This window comes from Jaculus jaculus, chromosome 14, assembly GCF_020740685.1.
Source record: "Jaculus jaculus isolate mJacJac1 chromosome 14, mJacJac1.mat.Y.cur, whole genome shotgun sequence".
Taxonomy (NCBI): domain Eukaryota; kingdom Metazoa; phylum Chordata; class Mammalia; order Rodentia; family Dipodidae; genus Jaculus; species Jaculus jaculus.
Window position 1 is genome coordinate 41,223,157 of NC_059115.1, and position 25,098 is coordinate 41,248,254.

Genomic DNA, 25,098 nt, shown 5'->3' on the forward strand with positions numbered 1-25,098 from the left:
CTTAGCAGAGGGATTTTAAGACTCATCCATTTTGCAGTATGTATTGTATATATGTATGTTGTGTGTGTGTGTGTTTACATATATGCATGCATACATGTGTGTGTATGTGTATATATATATATATATATATACAAATAGCATATAATTATATGTACATACATATATACATATATGCATGCATAATTACATCTGATGAACATTATATGAATTAAAGTACATTTTTGTAATGACTTATTAATTGGTGGACATTGGTTTTGTCTCATCTCATTTTGTATGCCCATTGTCTTTATGTTTTGTTGGTTTGAGACAGAGTTTTACTAGGTAGTAAAGATTACCTGTCAAGTTCACAATTTAGCTACCAGGGTGCTAGGGTTTCAAGCATGCTTTATTTTGCTAATGTTTTGAGATTATTTCTCCAAAATGGCTCTATTAGATGTTTAATCACAAATCTAAAGAAAATGTATACTTGTAAATTGCAAAGCACCCTTTAAATAATATTAAAATACCCTACTTAAGCTTTATTTTTGAGGGATTTAAAAGTATGTATTAATAAGCATTAAGACTGTCCTTTCTACAAGTAGACACTTCTCTTGTATCTTTTTTTAAGAAGAACCAGGTTCTAATTGTTATTTTACCTAAGTAATTCTCCTTGGATACTAAATATGGGTAATGTGTAAGAGGTTAGTAATAAAAAAATTCATAATTTCCAGTAGTACTTTAATCAACTAGCATTTGCTGAACTCTTTATATGAGACTTCTGTTTCAATATTTTCACAGTTATTACATGTTTAATTTTAATAAAAATGTAGAAGTTCTGTGAAACAAGCAGAGCTTAGAAAGGATAATTGACTTGTTGACTAACACACAGCTGTAGAATAAAACCAAAGTGAAACTTTCCAAGGCCCATAGCTTCATGGTAGGAATACTTATATCATTCACTTTCTTTCTTTTGTCTCCTGACAAAAATAGGCTGATGAAAATATTTTGCACGTTGGGAAATTCAAGGGAATCAATGGCTTGACAATGAATCTTTCTAATTTTTTTGTACTCAATAATCCTAAATACATATTATGTATAAAGTAGATATACTAAGAGTTATAAAATATGAAGAAATGCATGCATAAGGAACTAAAATTGTGGTGGGAAACTAAAGCAGCCCAGCCCTCATCTACACATAACACAGGGTGGTAAGTTTTCATATTATACTATGTGATTTCTGGGGAAAGAGTCTAATTGCAATAAAAGTTCTGATGAAATACAGCATAGTATGATTTGATCTTGACTTGAAAAGGATATAGGATTTGGAGAGTCAAGAAACTTTGGAAGTAATGAAGGTAATAGTATACTAGATGGAGGAAATATTATGATCTGTGATGCACAAAGATGAGGATCTATATTTGCCCAAAAGTAAGTAGTAAAATGTTGATCAACTTATTTATATTTGAGTCTTGAATCTGAAAAAAAAAATTATATGATGGATAGAAACTGAAAGAAGATCATAAATCAAATTACAGAAGAAAAATATCACTGGAAAATAAAGAATAGCATAATATAAATTTGGCAAAACTAATTCTAATAAATTTATCATTTCTGTTTCAGAGAAATTTCAACTTTTACTGGGAAAGATTTGAAGGCTTAACACAGAGTTCTTAGTAACCGTAACAATAATGCTTAAAGCTGGCTGATGCATGAAGAATGACAATGAGTTCTAAGTGCAGAAGCAAAGCAGTTGTAAATCACCATGCTATAATTAAAACAAAAGCAATGTAATCATTTCATTATCTTTTATTGTTGATATAGGTACAACTCAGATCCTGACTATTAAAAGTATATGAGGGTTAGAAATACAGGAAGAGTCATATCAAAAACTAGCATCTGGTGGGGGGGAGGGAATCACCATGGTTCATGTCTGTAACTATGGAAGTTGTCAATAAAAATAATAATAATAAGCTAGCAACTGGACAAGGAGTAAATGTCTCTGAAGTACATTTGCAGTTCCTGGAGGCACTGGCACACCCATTTTCTATCTGCCCCCCTTCAAAGAAATAATTAATACTAAAAGAAATCTTAGCATCTGGGCTGGAAAGATTGCTCAGCAATTAAAGATGCTTACTTGTAAAGCCTGATTGCCTAGGTTTGATTCCACAATGCCCATATACAGCTAGATTCAGAAAGTGGTACATGTGTCTGCAGTTCATTTTTAGTGGCAGGAGGCCCTGACACATCCAAATTCATTCTCTCTCCCTCTCAAATAAGTAAAGAAAAAATTAAAAAAAAAAAAACCTAGCATCAAAGGAAAGATATGTTGTTGACACTTTGATGGAAAACTGAGAGTTTCTAAGCAATAAATCAGAAAAGAAAGCAATAATCCAACATAACCCAAATAATAGACTTTGGGAAAGCCCAGCCAAATGTTTCAGCTGTAAGAGACATAAAGCTTAAATACAGAACTGGAGAGATGGCTCAGTAGTTAAGATGCTTGCCTGCAAAGCCTACTGACCTGGGTTTGATGCCCCTAGTATCCACATAAAGTAAATGCACAAAGTGTATATACATTAGAAGTTCATTTGGAATGGGTGGAGGCCCTAGCATGCTTATTCTTTCTGCTTCTACCTCTCTCTGCTTGCAAATAAAAGTATTTATAAACAAGAATGTTTAAATTAAGGAACTTTTAACTCACTGAAAATTTCTGACTTGTTCATAAATATTTCTCAAATATTTCTGTATCATATTAAACAAATAGAAAGCTATTTTATACATAGATCAGAATGTTCCTGAAATCCAAAAAGTATGAGTATCATCAAAATACATTATCATTCCAAATAAACAAATTATATTGAGTCATCAGCCTTCTACTTTTAGAGTTACATCTAACTAGCACTAATACAGCCCACCAAGCTATGCATCTCTGAAATTATGGAAGAGGTCTACCTCATGGAAATAAACTGAGAATCATTAGCTTAGCTAACACCCAAAGCCCTTTGAAATCCTAGGAAAAAGCTGAGTCCAAAACTCATCACTTCTTTAAACATTTCACACCTTCAATTCCCGCATTTTCTTTAACAGATGCTCTTCATATCTCACATGTCATAACACAGCTTCCTACAGTCCCTAAAGATAGAAAGAAGGATGACACATTTTGGTCTTAAATGATAAGCAACACAGAGATTGCTATAGGATGATTTGACAAATGATTCTGATAGTGATGAGAAATGGTAGGGCCTCTTTCATGACCAGACATTTGGAAGGAGCAGATTCATAGACTGGAAGCATTTAGAGTTGGATACAAATATTTACTATGCCTTTATTATGCCAATATTAGATTAATATTTTAAGAAAGAGAGCCACAAGAATATAGAACAAAAACATTTGGAGACAGAATGTGCATGGTTCCATGCCACCAAATATTTAAAGTAAAATGCAAATTTATAATTTTTATAAGTTTAGGCTCTGCTAGATTTTATAAGAAATATTAATGTTATGTTTTAAAATAGTTACTGAAAAATGTGCATATTTTTTGTTTTATACAAAAGTACAAAAACATATGTAACACATTCAAAAATGTTTTGTAAACTTTTATTAATTCTGAAACTGCCATATATAAAAACACATTGTTTATTCTTATGTCAGCATATTATATCCATAGAAAGTCATGATTAAACTAAGGGTGCTTCTTCCAAAATTTAATAAGACACATGCTGTTCTCCTTTATATATTTATCATAGGTACTTTCCTCTCTGCACAATGTTTTCTGCCTTCATCTTCACATCTGCACTTATCATCCTGTGAAACTCAGCAGAAATGGCACAACTTGTTTTTCCAATTTTTCAAACATGTACTTATTTATCTGTCATGTATCTCATTTACAGATTTTTAACCTCTATAAATGGTAGACCTATATTTGACTTATTTACCATTTCCTTTCTATACTGCACAAGTATCGCTATTCATATGACCATTAAATTAATATGCACATTGCTATACATATGTTTTTGACTCATACAAGTTAATAATTAGTTTTAATATATCCTACTTTTGATTTATGCATTGTTATATTGTACAAGTTTACCAAAAATGTGCCATTTGTGACACCAAGAAATATAACCTCTTAAAATTATGCTTTTTTTCTTTATCAGGCTTTTCTTCAGCATCTGATTTTGCGATATGCTCCACATATATTTCAGAAAGCAGTCATTTCTGGTTTGAGTAACAGAATGTAAGATGTTAGTCACAGCCATGTAGATTTTGTGTCACTGAAGAAACATCTGGCAGACCTAGAAAGAACTGTAATTTCCAAAACATACTCAAGGAGGCAAAAGAGTGTTTCTTTAAAAAAAAAAAAAAAAAAAGTTAAGACATTACAGAATATTGGATCACACAGCAGGAAATTGTTTCTGAAGGTGACAGTAATAAATCTTTTTCTTAAATGGCATCAATGGCAGAGTCCACAGTGGAACAAGATTAACCCTCTCTGGAACTAGTTCAATCCTTGAGGTCAGAAAGGTGAAAAGAGAGAAAGCTTGGCCAAAAGATGTATTCCCTCCAAGTATGGTAACAAATGAAGAGCAATCATCTCCAAGTGCAGTCCAAAAGATGAGAAGGGAGAGCTGGTTATGGGAAGGGATGAAGACACACCTTAGGAAGGTCCAGCAGTATCAAGTGAGGCTATAAGATACAGAATGCTTTAGGCACTGAATTTCAAACCTTGCAAGAGAAACTTTAAGAAATCAGCTAAAGTCTTACCCTACATTTAATGTAGTATCTGAAAAGAATAGGGTCTGAGATAAAGCAAAAAGATCTGCTCTTAAGAGCACAGGTGCAAAGTTCAAAAAGTAAAGTCTATTTATTTTAACTGACAAAATAAAATCCAGAGTGGCATGTGGTTCAAACCACTCACACAAGCCAATGAGAAGTGAGTTGTAGCTTCTCTATCTCATGAGAAAAGGCACAATCTAACTAGAAATGTTCCTGAGAGTAAGATGATGAGATCGTTCAAAGTTTAGGACCACAATTCACACAGCAGAAGGGCTAGAATCAGCAAGGGCATAAATACCCTTAAACATGGCTGTAGAGTATAAATTGTAACTACTTCAGAAATATCCCCTACAACACAGTGATGCAGCATTTATAGGGATTTCCTCATGAAAGCATTTGTGTCAGAAGGCTGCATTTATTAGGATATTACATTGCTACCCAGTTTCCAAAATGAAGAATAAACGCCAATTAATATGAGAAAAGATTAGTGTATAACATGGTCTAGTTAGACAATAAGGTACTATATTGCCTTCATAAAAAAAATGAGCTAGACTGCATGTAAACATATTAAATACAGAAGGAAAGAAAGTAAACATCCAATTGACATGCAATGTATCACGTAATTGTGTAAATATTTACATCTCTGAATAATATTACCTATTATGGGTAAATGATTTTTTAAAAAATGTAAACCTGTGAATAGGAAGGAAGTATTTGCTTTGGGTCATATCACACATCTAAGGACAAAAAAGAGACTGAATGAAGAGGGGCTTTATTCATATTTAGTATTTGTGATTAAATATGCTTATAGCCAACATAACAAAATACTAACACTCTTTTCAAAATGAAACTACAAAAACATGTTAAAATTTTTGAATATTATAAATATCTTGAATACTTATATTCTTAAAAAATAAATTACTAGAAGAATATATTTCTTTCTAACAAAAACTTTGCTTTTTAAGTGGCCCTCGATACTTTGAAATACTAGGATAAGAAAAGCAGATACAGTTTACCATTACTAAAGAGTACAATCACTGAGGTATTTTGATTGTATCTAGCAAGATATAGGCTTAGGTTCTTCTCACAGATATAGTATCATAGTAAAGAGTGATGGATTTAATGATTGACTTTAAATGACTATTTTCATAGGTTTTATGGATTTGTTTGGCCCCTGCCTTCGTGAAGTTTTTAATGTTGTCAAATTTCACTTTAGCAAGATTTATTCTGTGATGTTAATTCAGAATATCGTAATTCCATTCGGCAGAATTTGCTTCTTCTGAGAAGCAGTTTTTCTACCAACTGATTTTTGAAAGGCAAGAAAAAGGCATGGAAGTGTAGGCAATATTTCATGCAAGCATAAAAGTGACAGGTTTATAAATACTCACTATTAAATACATGTGAATCAGATCAATGTCTGATCACAGATGACTACCACAGAGATATAGTTAAGTCTGGTCACTGCAACCTACTCTTCAGCTGTCTCATTTGTGAAACAGATGCCAATGGATCAGAAGTGCTGGGTTTGTTGGTGATGTTAAAAATGCAAACTTTGTCTTCAACTTAAATGTTCTTAAGCTATATTGAGAGCCATATTTCCACTCTGAAGAAACTAATGTATTTAAGTCATATTACCTATCTTATCTCTAGGAATAAAACCTTCAGTGAGTACTCATTTAACAAAAAAAAAAAAAAAAAAAAAAACAGTTTTACCTAATGATGCAGTCAGGTTTGCACAGCTGGTAGAAATCACCCAACCATGAGCAGCTTGTGGTAAAAAGGTTTATTTTGTCTTACAGATGTGAGGGGAAGCTTCATGATGGCAGGGGAAAACGATGGTCATCACCGCTTGGCCCACATAAGGTGGACAATAGCAACAGGAGAGTGTACTAAACACTGGCAAGGGGAAAGTGGATATAACACCCATAAGCCTGGCCCCAGCATTACACTTCCTCCAGGAAGCATTAATTCCCAAATCTCCATCAGCTGGGAACCTAGCATTCAGAACACCTAAGTTTATGGGGGACACCTGAATCAAACTACCACATTTTTGCCCTTAGCCACTGTAAACTAAGAACCATCCATGATGTAAAATGCAATGTATTCAGTCCAACTTTAAAAGTCACCATGTTTTTTATCAATCCCAATGATGTTCATACATCCCCATAATCCAAGGTCTTTTACTGAGCCATAGTATCAAAAAATAACCTCAAAAAAAAAAAAACATAATGGCACAGAATAAACATTTACACTGCAAAAGATGACATTAGGCATAGTCTCAAGGGGTAGCCTCAAACTCATGATGATCCTCCTACTTCTGCCTCTCTCTCAAGCTGCACCACGACACTTGGCTAAGTTTGATAATTCTAACCAGCAACAAGTCTCTGGCATTCCAATTCCACCCACCCCTCCAGCTAGGCTACTCACAGTCCTTGAAAACTTCATCAGGCCCAGCAGCTTTCCTTAGCAGCCATTTTGTGGTCCCAGCATCTCCACTTGGCCTCCAATGCAATCCAGGGTTCGTCCTCATGGCCCCATGTGGTCTCCATGCAGGCATCCAACAAACCTGCTTCACACTGCCCATGGCCATTTCCAAAACACAAGACCATGTTGCAAACTCAATGACCCTCTCCTGCATTTCTTATACTCCACAATACCAGGTAGGGTGCTAATTTATTAAACCACAAGGGAATAAAGCAGACTTTGAAAAACTGGACAGTTCTTGAGCACTCAGACCCCTTCAAAAGAGTCCACATTCTTCCTGTTGCCCCAATGCTCGTCAGCTGGTGCAATCTCAAAGGTTGTAGTCTCTCAATTGCAGCTGAACAGGCACCACTTTCAGCCAAAAGATTTCTTTTGGTGCCACAACCCTCTGCTCACATCACTCCATTTCTATGCAAAGCAGCCCTGGACAACTTCTCAGGACATGGGCATAACAGCAAATTTCTCAAACAGCTAGCCCAGTCTAAGCAAAATCCTTTCTCATCCTCGTAAGCCAAATCTCACTGTACATAGTTCTTGCTGCATTCAGTTCTTTCAACTCTGACCAGAATAAGTCCATCAAGCTGTACTTACAGCACTATAAGGCATCTCTTAGGCCAAGGTTTTAAATCCTTCCATATTCCTCTTGAAAATCAGCTACAAAAGGCCAAAGCCACACAGCCAAGTGTCTAGCAGGAATCCCACTTCTCGGTACCACTTTATTGTTGCAGTCAGGTTCGCACTGCTAGTAGAAATCACCCAACCCTGACCAGTTTGTGGGGGAAAAGTTTTATTTTAACTTACACGCATGAGGGGAATCTCCATAAATGCAGGGGAAAATGATGGCATGAGCAGAGGTTGGACATCACCCCCTGAGCCACATAAGGTGAAGAGCAACAGGAGAGTGTGCCAAACACTGGCAAGGGGAAACTGGCTATAACACCCATAAGCCCACCCCCAACTATACACTGCCTCCAGGAGGCGGTAATTACCAAATCTCCATCAGCTGGGAATCTAGCATTCAGAACATCTAAGTTTATAGGGGACACCTGAATCAAGGCACCACACCTAATAATCACAGAAACCAGTTAGGTTAAACCCAGGGGGGAGGAGTGCAAAATTTATAAATGTGAAATTAGAATGAAACAAACAACATTCCAGCAGGTGACAAAGATTAGATCACAGTATGGACAAACCTCTCTGCATTTTTTGTCCTCATTTGGAATACAATCAGGCCTGCTGCATATCAGTGAGCCCTGTCCTTGCTTTGTTGCTAACTGCATCTCAACTTCTGCTATCCTAGCTGAGTAAGTATAAGAAATTAACAACAAAAAACACAATTGCCACTCTGTCTCCAGATTCCCAGGAAATCAGTTCCTTGAAAAGCTGCTCCGCCTCATTCCACCAATGTGCCACTTAATTGAAGAAAATCAAAACCTGCTTTTGAGGGCAAATACTGAGTTTTGGAGACCAGCAATTGGGAAGGCTGATGGGTGCCTGGAGAGCATTTGATCTGCTGGCAACTGAAAGCCTTACATTGCACTCTGCTCAGCTAAACTTGAAACTGTAGCAATTTGAGTTTACATAGTAATGCTGATTGCTACATTTCAGTGGAGAACACTGCCAAAGGTACAGGTGTAGATAACACTCCATTGTTTTTGTTGTTTTATTTTTTTTTAGAAAGAAAATCTGCTGTATGCTGATTACTAAATGGTAATGAGAACTTAGCACTGGGATATAAATAATCAATGGTGGAATTTTTTTTAAGAGTTGCCTCTGAGAGGAGTAAAATTTGAGGTTCCTATGATATTTTATAAGGCTCCTGGAAAATACAGCAATATCTATGAATTGAAACTTAAAAACCCTCCACACAGACTCTAAGTCATGTTTTAGTAGATGATACACATAACTTTCTGGGGACAAATCAAATATGTCATTTCTTTTAGTAAAATCTAATCCTTAAAAATGTTATTTTAGAGTAAAGGAGTATGGACATTCATTATTTACAGAACTGGCACAAATGTGTATTGATTTTTAGGTTTCATAATGAAATTTACTTGATATGGTTTTCTTCACAAATAAAATGAGCATTGACCTGCCTGATTGTATATTGACAATGAAATCATCCTTTGGTACAGAACCCTTTGAAGGCACTGTCCAAGAAAGTTAGACATGATGAGCAGACTCTTATAAGTTGAGAATATTGGCTGTGAAACTAACTTTGATCTTTCCCTATTTTTTGGAAAAGCCAAGCATGGAGATACCACTTTTCTTTTTACTCACTTTACCTGAAAATGGTTCTGATATGATAAAACATGTGGAATGAAGTGTAAGAGGTGAAGGCCAATGGAAGAAGAATACTCATCCTAATATATAGAAACAACAAAGTGAAAGGTTCTCACCTATCAGTAGAAATAACCATCTACTGAGGCACAGAACTGGAAAACTCCTTGACTCCTCATCTCCTCGCTGATTTATATGCAGAAGACTCAAATGCATTCAATTATTTTGCATTTCTGAAAAATGAGCCTTTCAGTACTCAGAACTGCTGATTAAGTGAGTCTGGTTATTTTCAGGGTTTCTCCAGCCTATCCACTCATTATAGAGATGTTATCAAGTAATCTTATATCTCTGAGTTTCCTGAGACAGAGATACATGAAACTTTGCTGGGACAAGTATTCTTTCTCCTTCATTCTATATTGCTAGTATTCTTATTAGGCTCCCAGGCAGAAGAATGGAGGGATCAAGTTTTAAAATTGTATAAATAAGTATGCATATCATTAATTATGAAATTCCTACTGTGTGCTTGTCATGGTGCTACCCTTCTGAAATTAATAATCTGACATAACTTTTGTCTATGAGAGCTTTCAGCATAGTAAAACCTAAACTAGGTAGCATATAAAGCCTAAACAAGCTCCCAGAACACAGAAGTCCAGGTGGCTCACAGGACCTCTAGTTCCTATTAGAAGTTCAAGTTAGACAAAAATAACTCAGCTCATAAAATTACCAAAGAAAAATAATTACTATAGGGGAGCTCTGCTTAAATCAATATTACTACTCTTTTGTATTTTTACATTATTTTGTCACAGACATTAAAATTTTTAGTAAGGCTTATTAAAATAAATTATAGTAAATGTTTATCAGATATAAATTCTACAATATACTTACACTCAAATCCATTCTGCCTCAGATATCATGGACATATAATTACCAGGAACATAGGCATCTACTTATTAAAAATGGACTTTGGAGATGGCAAAGAAAAATCCATTTGTTCTAATTTTGGGAGTATAAGACATCAACAATAAGTAGGCTAAAAATTATTTTACATCTAAGAGTCCAGAACAAGTAATGTCTTACTAAAGACAATTCTTCTTATGTATCTAGTGCTCAAGTACAATAAAAAGTCATGTGAGGAAAGGAATTACTTTAGTAAGCTGAACTCAAGTATACCTCCATCTACATTTACAACATATAAGCATACTTAAATATAAATGAAATAATAAACTCGGTGTATTTCCAAGTAAGTATATGTCATAGATTTTTATAATGTCAGCTTTTCAGATAGACACTCAATAAATCCATTTTTCACACTTCCTAAACCAAAACATTGACGCTTCTCTGCCCAGGTTGACTTCACCCCACTAGATGTATTCACTGAAAATCCTCAAACAAAAAATAACACAAGAGATTTTCTCTGTTGTACCCTGCATGTGAAGGAAAGAAAAAAAAGTTTAAAAGTATTTGTTTCCTTCCTTCTGTGACACACCTAGTTCAGAGATTGCATTTTGAATCTTCATTTTAAAAGCCAGCCAGAACTTTTATGTTGTTTAGCAATTACAGATGCATAATGTACAAATCTAAAAGAATCTATGAACAAATTCTGCAATTGTAAAAGAAATAGTTTACCTATATTTATGATCAAAACAGAGAAGATTTTATGTAAGGCTGCACACAATTTTATTCAATGTGTATGCTAACATCAAAGGCGTAAGCTTTTCTTAAGATTGGAAGTCTTCAGAAGTTTGGAAACAGTTACAAGATCTAAACAATTTTATGCTGAGTTATCAATGTCACAACACACACATTTGTGTCTTGTTTTTGAAAGCCTTCTGGTCAGTGATCATGAAAATAAACTACCTCTGTGCAGTCTCAAGTGTTTGCCAAGGCTGCTTATGGAATACAGCATTAGATGAATCCAAAACCTCAAATACAACTTATAATAGACATACTTAACCATGCATTTTAATAACTCTAATTTTGTCACATTAGCATAATGCACTTTCAGATATTGAAATCCATGCATACTACTCATATTCACATATTTACACACATAAACAAACATACAAATACCTATTCATTTGCATATATATGAATGTGTGTACACACAAACATACACACATCCCCCAAGGACAGAACAGGGAAGAAAGTTGTAGTAAGCAACATTGTGACTATGATTTGAAGTTATGTGTCACTATTTCCAACTGTATTAATCAGTTATACCCAATATCTATCTTATTGTTTCTGCCAGAAAGTAAGGTTACTACTCTGGGTTGGACAAAATAGGAGACTGTGGGCCACCTCCAACAAGAGGAGCTTTGTAAGGGCTCAGAAAGTCAGTAAACCTTGATATTCTCTGGCTGTTTTTCTGTTTTCTTTCAGTGTGAAATGTTGTGAGCTGATTCAATGCCTAATGCTTTTAACATATACTACTCACGTGTGCATCTGAGATTTCCCCACTAGAGTAAGAGTACATTTACTTCCTTTCTATATGATATATATTACATTGCCATTTCTTACTGGGAAAAGACCTAGGTAAATGCAAAGCATTCTTCCTTGCTTTTCTTTCCCTTCCTCTATTCAATCTATTCATTTCTCGAAGATCTGTGTATAATAGGAAGGAGGAGTCTGGAGTCATGATTTAGTGGGTAAAGCAGCTGCCATCCAAGCAATGTGGACCTGTGTTTGGATCCCCAGTACCCATATACAATGTCAGATGTTGGGGTATCTTCCTGTATTTCCAACACCGGGGAAGTAGAGATAGAAAACCCCTGGAGGGCCCTAGCCAGCTAGCACAGCCAAAGTGATGAGTTTTATATTCAGTTAAACCCCTGCCTCAAAGAATATGAGAACAGTGAATATGGAAGATGCCTGATGCTAACCCAACCTCCACATGCAGACTTGTTTACAGTCACCATACACACATGAATAAGCATACATCCATTGCATACACATGCATACACCTGCCAAAAATATAGGGAGCAGACCTATTTGGAACAGGAAGTATATGTGTTATTAACATGCATGGCTATCAAACTACAATAATAAACATCTCCAGTTCTCACTCAGCATGACATTTCATGTTAATGTGTATAAAGTCAGGAGGGATACATTTTTTTCGTCAAAGTAAGTACTAAAGAGTTTTTTAAAATAATATTTTATTATAATTCCTTCCATTTTATACATTGGAATGTGTTGCAAGAATAACATATAGAACAGGCTCTTTAAGTTCTATCTAGATAGGCATTAACCTAGGACAGTTATTTGCATACAATGAAAGGTTTTAAATTCATTTTAGTGGTTAAATTATAAGGATAATAACTCCAAGAACTACCAGAAAACATTAAATAAAGATATTATTATGAACTATTTTCAGGGGCTATCATTAACACCATCCAAGATGCTCAGAATGGCTTCTGATTTGGGGAGGAGGGAAAGCAGTTAGGGCTCTAATAAATGAGGTGCCTTGTCTTTCATTGGACAGTAAGTAAGCTCAGACCAGCCTGAGACTAATTCCAAGTCAGCATGTACTAGAGCAAGACCCTACCTTGAAATATATTTCTTTTTTTTAAAAAATATTTTATTTTTAATGTATTTATTACAGAGAAAGAATGTGCACATCAGGGCTTCCAGCCACTGCAAATGAACTCCAGACACATGCACCACCTTGTGTCTCTGGCTTATGTGGGTCCTGGGGAATCGAACCAGGATCCTTTGGCTTTGCAGGCAAGCACCTTAACTGCCAAGCCATCTCCCCAGCCCATATATTTCTTTTATATAAAAGAAAACATAAACATATAGAAAGACTCATTTGTGTTGTTTTACTATTAAATTCTGATTATAAAATGCATGGCTATTTTCAGATTAATGAAGCACTTAATAAAATGAGAAGTGGGCTGGGAGATGACTCAGAGGTTAATGCCATTGCTCATGACCTAAGTTTATACTCCCTGGACCTATGTAGGCTGGATACATATACACAGTGTCTGTCATCCCAATATACTTATAGAAGGCAGGGTCAACTACCCTGGCTAATAAGATGAGAACAAGAGTAGAGACCATGCCTCAAAAATCAAATTAGAAGGTGAGAACCAACACTCACACTTGTTTAAGACCTTCACACATTTGCAATGGCATGCTCACACCTATGACCACACATATCCCCCCTCTCCCCCCCCCACAATTTAGAAAACAAGTATGCAGTATCTGAGGATCCATAGGTTAAATTTAAAGAACAAGCTTCTCTCCAGTTAAGTGACCTTGAATAATTACAAAACTTTTCCCTGGCTTAAATCTTTGTCAGTCTGCATGCAATGATGCACAAACTCAGGTACACTGGATATACGAGCATTCATCACCTTAAGATGTTAGAGAACATCTAGATTCAGACATGAAGTATGGGGCATGTTTCTAACACTTTCACAAGGTTTTAAATCCACTGTTCATATTTACTCTTCTTAGTACAACATTCCTGCACCTAAACTGAAACTCAAGGTAAATCACTATCCCAAGGCTATGATAGGTAATTAGTAATGAGACACAAATTAGAACAAATGCTTCTAACTCACATCCCCAGAATTTCCTCAGCTGAAGCCTAAGCAACCAATTGCACATTAACCAAATTACTCTGCTGCTTTACCAGGGACCTTAAAGTCAGGGAACCTTACGAATAAACATATTTTCTCCAATCTGGACATGACTCAGGCTCTGTTTGTATCCTTCAAAGTGAAGAATTGCTTAATAGCTATTGAAAACAGAGAAACTATTTGAATGGGTAGAGAAGCCATGCTTTATTCAAAATGAGAAAAAAAAAAAAAAAAAAAAAAAAAACAAAAGAGCTACATGAAAGTCTCCTAACAAGAAAATCTAGTAGATAATCTCAGAGCTTTATGTTTCTGTGGAAGAATGCTGTAAGCAGCCACCTCCATAAAATGTAAATAATGCCAACATACTTTAGTTTTTATATAGACAAAGATAAAATGTGTTTGAGACAAATTTAGACAGGAAGATGTGGTGGTTTGAATAGATGGCCCCCAACATATTCAGTTTTTTATTAGTTTGTAGTTTGCATCAGCAGCCACCTGGCTGGAGGCTATGTCACTGGGCAGATCTTAAGGTGGGGTAATGGGTTTGAGATTTCAACCTAAAGATATGCAAAGTGTGCCTAACAGGAATTCCTGTTGGATCTGTGAGGGCAGGCCAGCTTCTTCTGCCATTATAGAACTTCCCCTGGATCTGTAAGCTTCAATAAATATGCGCTTCCTCCATTACCGTGCCTGGTCTGGAAGTTCATCTCAGCGAACCTGAAGCTGTCTACTACAGAAGATAATTAAGAATATTTTAAATGAAAACAACCATGAATCATGTTAGTGTCCACAGATGACTATAAGTGAAACTCATATTATATCTGGAAGAGTAATCATTTAGTATCTGTGCCAGGAAGTAAACCCTGCAACTTTTAAATGCCAGAGAGCTCTAAAGGGGGGGGGGGGGAGAAGCAGCAGAAGAACATCTTAGTAAAAGTTTTCTTAAGGCTTTATACTCATAGATCACCTCCTAGGACTTCATTCTTGGGCATTCTCGCTGCCTGCTGGACCCAGCCATCACTCACTCATTCTAAGAAAGCAGCTCCTGGGAAAAGAATAAAGAACCTTTTGATGACTGGTTATTTTTAGCCATACTTTGACAAATGTTGAAACAGTCAATGACTAGAAGCAGAAAGTACCCAGATGTAATTAGCATCTTGGCTAATTCTCCGTAGTTTCAGTTTTGAATTTTCCTCCTGTTTATTTCTGAAATGTTGATTAAGTGATTCTCTACTACCTAATGTATGCACTCACCGAGCTATTGATTATTCCAAGCTACTGCCTTGAATATTTAACTGATGGTTAAATATTTTAAACTTCAACCAACACTGTTATGTTCCCAACTAAAGATGCATTGAGGCAGTTTTTTTTTTTCTTTTTTTAAATCCTTTCTTTCACTGTAGGCAGTATTCTTGGAGCTAATTATATGTAAGGCTTTCTTCTTGTGCTCCTCACTTTGAGGTATCATTTCCTGGAGGGCAAGGGCCCTGTCTTGTGGGAGAGACTTACTTATGAAGGGTTTGCTACTGAGAATAGTGTGGACCAAGTGCTCCTCTGTGGAGACGTAAGGACAGGAGAATCAGTTACTCTCTTCCAGCCACTGCTGTCTCTCCCATTTCTTTAATTAGTTCCCTTGGCATTTCTCAGAGAAAATAGGTGGCACGATCCCCCTAAAGTCTCATGTTCTCCCACCCACAGCATTCTCTTAAAAAGAACAGTTTACTTTAAAACTCATTTTTTTGTGAATTATATAATCATTCTCCCTTCAACAGAATTTAAAATTATGCTTGTAGAGTAGTCAAAACACATCTTGGAAAAAAAAAATAACTTCTTTTCTCCTTCTCTACTGATTCATGATGGGTATACTAGGTTACTATTCAAACTATCATCAATTCAAGATGAAATCTATGCATTCTGGAATAGAACCAAGCCAATTCTTTTGATTACACAAGTGCAGGAAATTACTGGTTTTACCCAACAGACCTTGTGGAATCAAAGCATCAGTGACCCCTGGCAGGAAGGACATGACATTCTGATTTGGATAGTCTTCTCATAAGGTGGTATCTAAACTTTGTACCACCACTAATATTTGAACCCCACATACACAAATATGGCTCTAGATTCTTCTCCCTGGGAAGAAGAGTCATAGGATTACAAAATTGTCCTCAGTAGCAATTACTGCTTTATCTATAATCCTTATGTTAATGGCCAAGCTCCAACAGTGTATTTTTGCATTTAAATAATTATTTGTTTATTTAAGACAAAGTGGGAGAAAATAAAAAGAAAGACAGTCGCTGCAAAGGAACTCTAGACACATGCACCTCCTTGAACAGTTGGCTTACATGTGCACTGGGAGTCAAACCTGAGTCCTGTGATTTCTCAGGCAAGCACCTTAACCACTAAGCTACTTCTCCAGCCCTCTATTTTTTATACTCTATTTTATTTTTTTTCTAAATTTTTATTAACATTTTCCATTTTATAAAAAATATCCCATGGTAATGCCCCCCCTTCCCCCTTTGAAATTCCATCCTCCATCATATCCCATCCCCATCTCAATCATTCTACTTACATATATGCAATACCAACCTATTAAGTACCCTCCTCCCTTTCTCTTCCCTTTATATCTCCTTTTTAACTTACTGGCCTCTGCTACTAAGTTTTTTTCCTTCTAATGCAGAAGCCCAATCATCTGTAGCTAGGATCCACATATGAGGGAGAACATGTGGTGCTTGGCTTTCTGGGCCTGGGTTACCTCACTTAGTATAATCCTTTCCAGATCCATCCATTTTTGTGCAAATCCAACAGTAATTAAAGGTAAGTAATTCATAAGTTACAAAGATGTTTATGTCTCTATTTACCTGTCAAAACCATCAGTAAGTTTTCAACTTCAATTAAAATACACCCCAAAATCTATTTAGTCACCTACATATCTATGACTACCTCCAACCTAGACCACAGATACCTCTGGATAGGGTTGTTGCAATAACTCCCTATCAGATATTCCTACTATGGCCTTTTCTCTCTTAAATCATTTCTTCAAATACTGCCTGAGTAATATAAAAAAAAAAAAAAAACAAGGCTGGAGAGATGGCTTAGTGGTTAAGCGTTTGCCTGTGAAGCCTAAGGACCCCAGTTCAAGACTCGATTCCCCAGGGCCCACATTAGCCAGATGCACAAGGGGGTGCATGTGTCTGGAGTTTGTTTGCAATGGCTAGAGGCCCTGGCGTGCCCATTCTCTGTCTGTCTGTCTGTCTGTCTCTCTCTCTCTCTCTTCCCCTCTTTCTCTGTTTGTTGCTCTCAAATAAATAAATTAAAACAAAAGAGCAGAGCTGGAGAGATTACTTAATTGTTTAGGAACTTATCAGTGAAGCCTAAGGACCCAAGTTTGAGTCCCCAGAATCCATGTAGGCCAGATGCAAATGCTGGTGCATGCATCTGGAGTTTGCTTGCAATGGCTAGATGCCCTGACACACGCATTCTCTCTTAAATAAACATATTAAAAACAAAGCAAATCATAACATTATGCAATTTAAAGCCTCCGCTGCTGTTGAAAGTTTTAATTTTAATACAGATGATTATCTTCTTGCTCATTCTCTGTTGGTATACCCTCACTCAACACACTGATCACAAAGACCTTTAAAGTTGTACAACACAGCCCCTGCCAACTTTGAGTATGCTTCTACACATTCCTCGGTCGTGAACGCCTTTTCCCAACCTCTATAGTTGGGCAATTCAGATCTCAGCCAAAATACTTACATAACCTAAAGTAACAACTTAGGGCTGAGGTATGGCCAGTGGTTACATTCTCAGTGCTATGGAGGTAGCAACAGGTAGTCTAGCCTGATGGGGTGAGCTCCAGATAAATAAGAGACCCTGACTTGAAACACTTTGATGAATATGTCGAGACTCAAGGCTGTCCTGTATGCCCAAACATGCATGAATATACACGGATACTTACACAAAAATAAACTAAGAACTTAGATATTTCATATATTGTTTTCTTTCATGCTCAGAATGTCCCCTTGTCACTTACCGGTGATGAGTCAAAACATGGTGAGGATCATATGGTAGAGCAAAATCTATTACAGCTGATTGGATGGGGATAAGGGAGGACAAGGACAAACATACCTTTAGGGGCACATCCCTCCTTATTTTCACTCAACAGTCCCTAAAATCTAAAGGGCCATTCAGCTATGAGCTAACCAAGTTTAATCCACTATTGTGACAGTTAAGTTCTGTTGACAACTTAATCAGATTACAAACTAGTAGGAGACACACCTCTTGGGGAAGTGTAATGAGGGTGTTTCAAGCAAAACTGCAAGTGATAGAGTCTATATTAAGAAGCTCCTAGACAATACAGTGCTAGCTATATATATATGACTGCTTCTATGCTGTTTTGATTAATTTTCATGGACACTAGAACCCTCTAATATGGATTAAATACCAGGAGTTCTCCAGGAATCCTTTCAAGCCAGATTGGGACTGCTGGGGCATCCAACTTTGTGGGCTAAGCAGCTCTTGGGATGTCTAGTCTTCAGCCTGCATCCAATTTCCTGGGCTGAGGAAACTAACTACTATGTTCTTCAATTCTCAAGCCTTAAGACAGCAACTACTGTACTGTCCAGCTCACAGTCTATAAACTAATCCAATAAATCTCCTTTACAATACAGTTTATTTCTATCAGTCCTGTTCTTATTGAGAACCCTGACTAATAAATAAAATTGGTGAGATCCTAATTCTTATGATACAGTTATCTGTCAAACATGCCACCAACGGGCTACCAAGTATTCAACGCATGAGCCCTTTTGGAGGACACTTCATAACCAAACCATAACACAGTCAAAACCAGAATCTGCATAGCTCTTTGTTGGGAGCTATGAACCAAACCTCGGCCATGTTAACAGAGACTGCCATATAGCAAGTTAAAGTTTCTACTTCCTCACCTAATACTCAACTATCACAAACAAAAACTGCCATATAGAAAGTTAAGTTTCTACTTCCTCACCTAATGTTCAACTACCAGAAACAATGGGATAGTACACCTGGCCAAACACTCCCCCATCCTGCCGGTAGCTGATGAAGAAACAAAGGCATTGCGGTTTAACCAGTAACTCTGTGATCTTTGCCCTAACTGTGTCCCCTTCCCCCTACAACTCCTTGCCCTGACCACGTCCCCTTCCCCCTACAGCCCTATATAAGCCTACATGTAAGAATAAACTCTCGAGGCCGTGACAAACACCTAGCATGGTCTCCTTCTTGTGTCTGTTTGTCTTTCACCCAGGTTAGCTTCTCCTTGAGTCCTTGTTCAATTCCCCGCTGGCTGGGGCAGCTCTTTACATTACCCTATTAAAAATCAATTACCTACCTGAGACTCCATAATGAATTCCAGGTCAGCCTGGGCTACAGGGAGACCCTACCTCAAAAAACCAAAATAAATAAATAAATAAATAAATAAATAACCTAAAATATATAAATGCATAAAAATATGTTTAATGGAAATACAGCAGTACCTGGGGTTAGAAGATGAGTAAGATGTAGTCCCTCCATCTAAGAGGCTCACAGTCATGTAAGAATTACACACATAGGGCTGGAGAGATGGCTTAGCAGTTAAGTGCCTGCCTGTGAAGCCTAAGGACACCGGTTCAAGACTTGATTCCCCAGGACCCATGTTAGCCAGATGCACAAAGGGGCACATGCATCTGGAGTTCATTTGCAGTGGCGGGATGCCCTGGCATGCTGATTCTCTCTCTCTCTCCCTCTCTGTCTCTCTCTGTCTCTCTCAAATAAATAAAAATAAACAAAAAAATCTAAAAAAATTATACACATATATATGTACATATAAGAAATATCAAAACAAAGGACCCAGGTTTGATTCCTGAGGAACCACATAAAGCCAGATGCACAATGTGGTGCATGAATCTGGAGTGGCTAGAGGCCCTGGTATGCCCATCCTCTCTACCCGCGTGCCTGACTGCCTCTCTCTCTTTCTCTCTCTCAAATATCAGACAGACAGACAGATATATATATATACATATACTACATACATGCATGCATACATACATACACACATACAAACATACTTATGATAGTTGGCATGGAATATTGAAGAACAATGGAGTGGAAGGTGGGTGACAGAGCCTTTAGTTAGGATGTTAGCTAATATTATTTCATGGAGCAAAATACAGGTTTTATAAGTTCAGCAAACTACAACTGTCATTTTTATGGCCAATCTAGGATCTAGACTAATAAGACCAAGTATAGGAGGAAGAACTATCCAGAAACAACAAACTAATTGCATGGTGGTGTGTTGTATGTAGGTATTCTGACATCTCTCATCCCAAAGCTGAAGAATATAGAGCCTTCCTTGCCTAGGTAAAATGGTAATTCATTTTATCCAGCCATTTCTTTGTGAGCCTGCTCACACAGAAGCTGTCATCTGTGTTAGATGTCACCAGTGTGGCCCAATCTTAGGATATTAGGGCATTCTCTGAATGAAATGACAACACAAGACTTCTATCTTTTGTAGTCAGCATCACTTATGAATTTGGGATCTGTGACAAAAACAGCTACAATAATGATCTGGTTTTCAAATAAAGTATAACTGGAGGCATGAGGAAAAACATCTTTGAAAATGAAACTAAAATGAAGGAAACTAAACCTGAAGAATGTCTACATGGGTGTCTGATGACTGTATGCATGCAAGGAGTGAAGGATGGAGGAAGGGTGCTTTATGTCTTTGTGTTCTTTTCTTCCTGGTTGAGTCCATGCCAATTCACAGCTCCAAATTTATTTATGTATTAGGCTATTTGTAAGTAAAAATATGAGGTGGGGTTAGTTACACAAAGCAAGTTGTGATTCTAACATGACAACTCCCTGAGTTATTTCACAAACTACGTAAAGTTTCCATGGGAGTTACTAGAGTCATCATGATGCAAAGCATTTGCAGTCTACATGTACTGACTAAAAAACAGCAAAACACCAATTTGAAAACACCATTTTGAATCCTATGTGTGATTCAGTTTGAACATTAAAAATAACTTGTCATCCAAAACCAATGAATTTTGTAGGAATATGAAGAGATATATATTTCAAATGATAATTAAATTGGGAGCAACCAAGTTAATAGGGAATAGCCTAAGTTATACTAAATCTACAAAAGGCATCATTAGGAAAGCATAGATATATTCCTTAGATGACAGTATTATAGATTTATGGTTCAGGACAAATTTGTCACTAATCAACAAACCCATGCAGTGAAACTGAAATGTCTACCACACTGTTCTTCCCATGAGAATTCACACATTGCTGAAATACTCTATTTTTAAAAGTAAGAACCTATCAGCTTTCATCCTCTCAGAAGACTCTTTAAGACAGAACTATGAAGAACATTATTTTATGCCAGCAACCTTGACTTTACCCTTAAGTTCAAATCTATATCTGACCACAGAAAAGAGAAGACATAGACAAAAATTTTTGGACATTCTAGTATTCTTTATAAAACAAATGAACCTTTACTCCATAGAGGAGAGATAGATAGATAGATAGACAGACAGACAGATAGATACAGATATGGATACACACACACACACACACACACACACACATACACACATTTATATATAGATATAGATATAGATAGATATAGATATATACACATATTTAGTGTGACAATGGCAGAAACTAAACACACGTTTAGTCTCTGCCATTGTTACATGTGCTATCCTCTTTTCCTAGAAATGCAGTTTGAATAACCCAGGTAACCAGACATTCTTGGAAATCTCCGTAGAACAACAGAAGCCCTTAGGTATAGAAGAATTAGGGAATATATGCTGCAAAGGCGCCTTAAATTTTTCTCTAACTTCAGGGAAGCCTGTGCCTCACTTCACTAATGGAAGCAGTTTAACTTCAGACATCTTTCATAAAATAAAAATAGACTGCTGCTCTCATCCCAGAGAAGATGAAAGCCATTGACAAAAAAACACTCCATAGTCAAGTATGTATTGGTATCAGTATCTCTTTATGCCTGACATACAGTGACCACTGGGATTAATTGACTGATAAAAGAGTGAAACCAATAAAAAGAATAGAAGTGAAACACAGAAATGTAATGGAAATTACAGTAGATGCTTGATAAATAATGTCTGTATTGAGCATATGAGTAAAGTGATGAAGAAATAATATAAACATTGATAGGGCATAGCCGACAGCTTCAGGTTCACTGAGATGAACTTCTAGACCAGGCAGAGTTATGGAGAAAGGGATATTTATTGAAGCCTACAGATCCAGGGAAAGTTCCATAAATGGCAGAAGAAACTGGCCTGCCTTCACATGACCAAGCAGACAGAGAGAGAGAGAGAGAGAGAGAGAGAGAGAGAGAGAGAGAGAGAGAAGTACAAGCCAAATGCCACAGCACACTTCAGGAACTCCAGCTAGGCACACTTTGCATATTTTTAGATTGCAATCTGAAACCCACCACCACACCTTAAGATCCACCCAGTGACATTGCCTCCAGCCAGGTGACTGCAGATGCAAACTAAAAACAATAAAGAACTGAATATATTGGGGGCCATCTATTCAAACTACCACACAGGGTGAACAAAGAAACATGGGTTCCACTGAATCTGCCCTCCACTCCATGAATAAGATGGTAACTTGTGTTTGTGAGATATTCTGTCATTTAAATCATTCAAAGTGGCATGAAGGAAGACAGTATTCATGATGCTGATGCAATTTACAGGTAGATAAGAATATCAGGATGCCCATGATGAAAAACATTTTTGGTTCCACTTGTGTTCTCCTTACTTCTAGCCCTCTGCACATACACCATGTGACTGTTTTCTCTAAGAACAGCATAAATGTAGCAGATCTGAAGTACAATCATCAGGTTACTCCTGCTCATTTTCTTTAAATAGTATAGTTAATAGATAATATGTAGTTTGGCATAAATTAGCCTCTTCTGAAACTTGATCAAATGTAGATACTATTAACTGCATGAGCTTCTTGTCTCCCAGGTTATCACTGGAATTCTAAAGATACTATACTAAAAAATATCCATGCCACTAAATTGCCTGTCAACTCAGATAATATCCAAATAGCTTATAGCCCCAGCACCACAGCCTATTCAGGAGGTACGTGGCATACTCCCAGGTCTCCCGTATCACCTTAGAGAAAAGGGTAAATATTCTGGGACAGTATCATCATAGACCTGCAAAGTTTCAGTGCCCACTATAAGATCTAGGGTACTAATTTAGAACTAATTGAAGAAAATGAACAAAGAACCCAGAAGTGGGATCAACAGTTAGGGACTTTCAATACAAGAGACAAGGGGCAACCTTATTAGTCATATGCAGAACAGAGATTTAAGTCACCTGAAGACCTTTGTTTCTGCCCCAAATGGGAGTATTCATCTCAGAGGATTTATTCAAGGAGAAAAGGAGGTAGACATCAAGTGCCAGCAGGAAGAATGCTAAGTGTCAGGTCCTATTTATTTATTTATTTTTAAATTTTATTTATTTAGTTATTAGAAAAAGAGAGAAAGACAGAGGCAGGTGGAGGCAGAGAATTGGGTGTACCAGGGCCTCCAGCCACTGCAAGCGAACTCAACGCATACATAACCATGTGCATCTGGCTTTATGTGGGTCCTGGGGAATTGAACCTAGGTGCTTTGGCTTTGTAGGCAAACACATTAACTGCTAAGCCATCTCTTCAGCCCCCCTCCTTCTTTTTTTTCTCAATTTCTATTAACATTTTCCATGATTATAAAATATATCCCATGGTAATGCTCTCCCTTTCCTCCATACTTTCCCCTTTGAAATTCCATTCTCCATCATATCCCCTCCCCACCTCAATCAGTCTCTCTTTATTTTGATGTCATGATCTTTTCCTCCTCTTATGATGGTCTTGTGTAGGTAGTGTCAGACACTGTGAGGTCATGGATATGCAGGTCATTTTGTGTCTTTGAGGAACACGTTGTAAGGAGTCCTACTCTTCCTTTGGCTCTTACGTTCTTTTTGCCACCTCTTCCGCATTAGACCCTGAGCCTTGGAAGTTGTGATTGAGATGTTACTCAGTACTCCAGTCACTTCTTTCCAGCACTATGATACCTTCTGAGTCATCCCAAGGTCATTGCCATCTGAAAAAGAGAAGATTCTCTACGCAAAGTGAGAGTAGCGATAATATAAGGGTATAAATATTAAGAGAAGTGCTTGTTGGTCAGGTCCTATTTAAATCAAAATAGTCTTTGACTCGTTGGTACACTGAGACAACAGCACAGCCCACACAATGAGGGAAGTCAGTCCAGGTGCAGCAATGCAGCTTGTAGTTAAGAACCCACTCCTTCCATACCAAAGCAGCCATCATCCAATCTTCAGACTTGACTACTTGAGCAAAGCAATGCCTTAGTTTATTTAGGCTGTAGCTACAGAACACCACACACTAAGTAATTTATAAACATTCAAATATATTGACCATTATTCTAGAGATTAAAATAACCAAGATCAAAGCTTCAGCAGGTTTGGTGTCTGTTAGGGACTGTTTCCTACCTCTAATATGGTGCTTTGCTGCTGTGTCTTCATGTGGTAGAAGGGATGGGAGATATGGACTGGTCCTTCAAGTCCTTTTATCAGACACTAAGCCATACATCAGCATAGAGTTGTTCTGTATAACCACCTCACAAAGGACAAGTCCCTATGTACTGTTACACTGAGAACTCAGATTTGGCTGGAATTTGAGGGGACATAAAGATTCAAACGATAGCAACAGGCAGTTCATACAGGAATAGATGGCCTAGAAACATAGAGAAAGTCAACTGTGGCTAAAGCTAGCCGGCTTATATAGTCCCCAATTATCCTATTTTCTCAATCTGGACTGACAGCAGGTGTCCAGAATGCCAGACACCACAACTCACTGTTACTTCTTCTGTGTTTGAAAGTCTTCCTCCATTTCTTCCCAGAAAGGAATAACATCTTATGAAAATTTCAGCCCATTTGGACATAAT

General features: G+C 37.0%; 1 protein-coding gene across 9 annotated transcripts in view; it reads right to left on the minus strand.

Moving 5' to 3' along the window:
• Positions 1-25,098, minus strand: part of Cntn4 (contactin 4) — a 1,052,004-nt gene that overhangs the window by 941,363 nt on the left and 85,543 nt on the right. The window contains exon 1 of one of the 9 annotated variants that reach the window (XM_045133609.1): positions 7,183-7,199. The exons of the other annotated variants lie outside the window; for them this stretch is intronic. The gene's annotated coding sequence lies outside the window, so the exon portion shown is untranslated. Of the gene's footprint in view, positions 1-7,182; positions 7,200-25,098 lie in introns of those variants that run through there. 9 annotated transcript variants of the gene reach the window in all.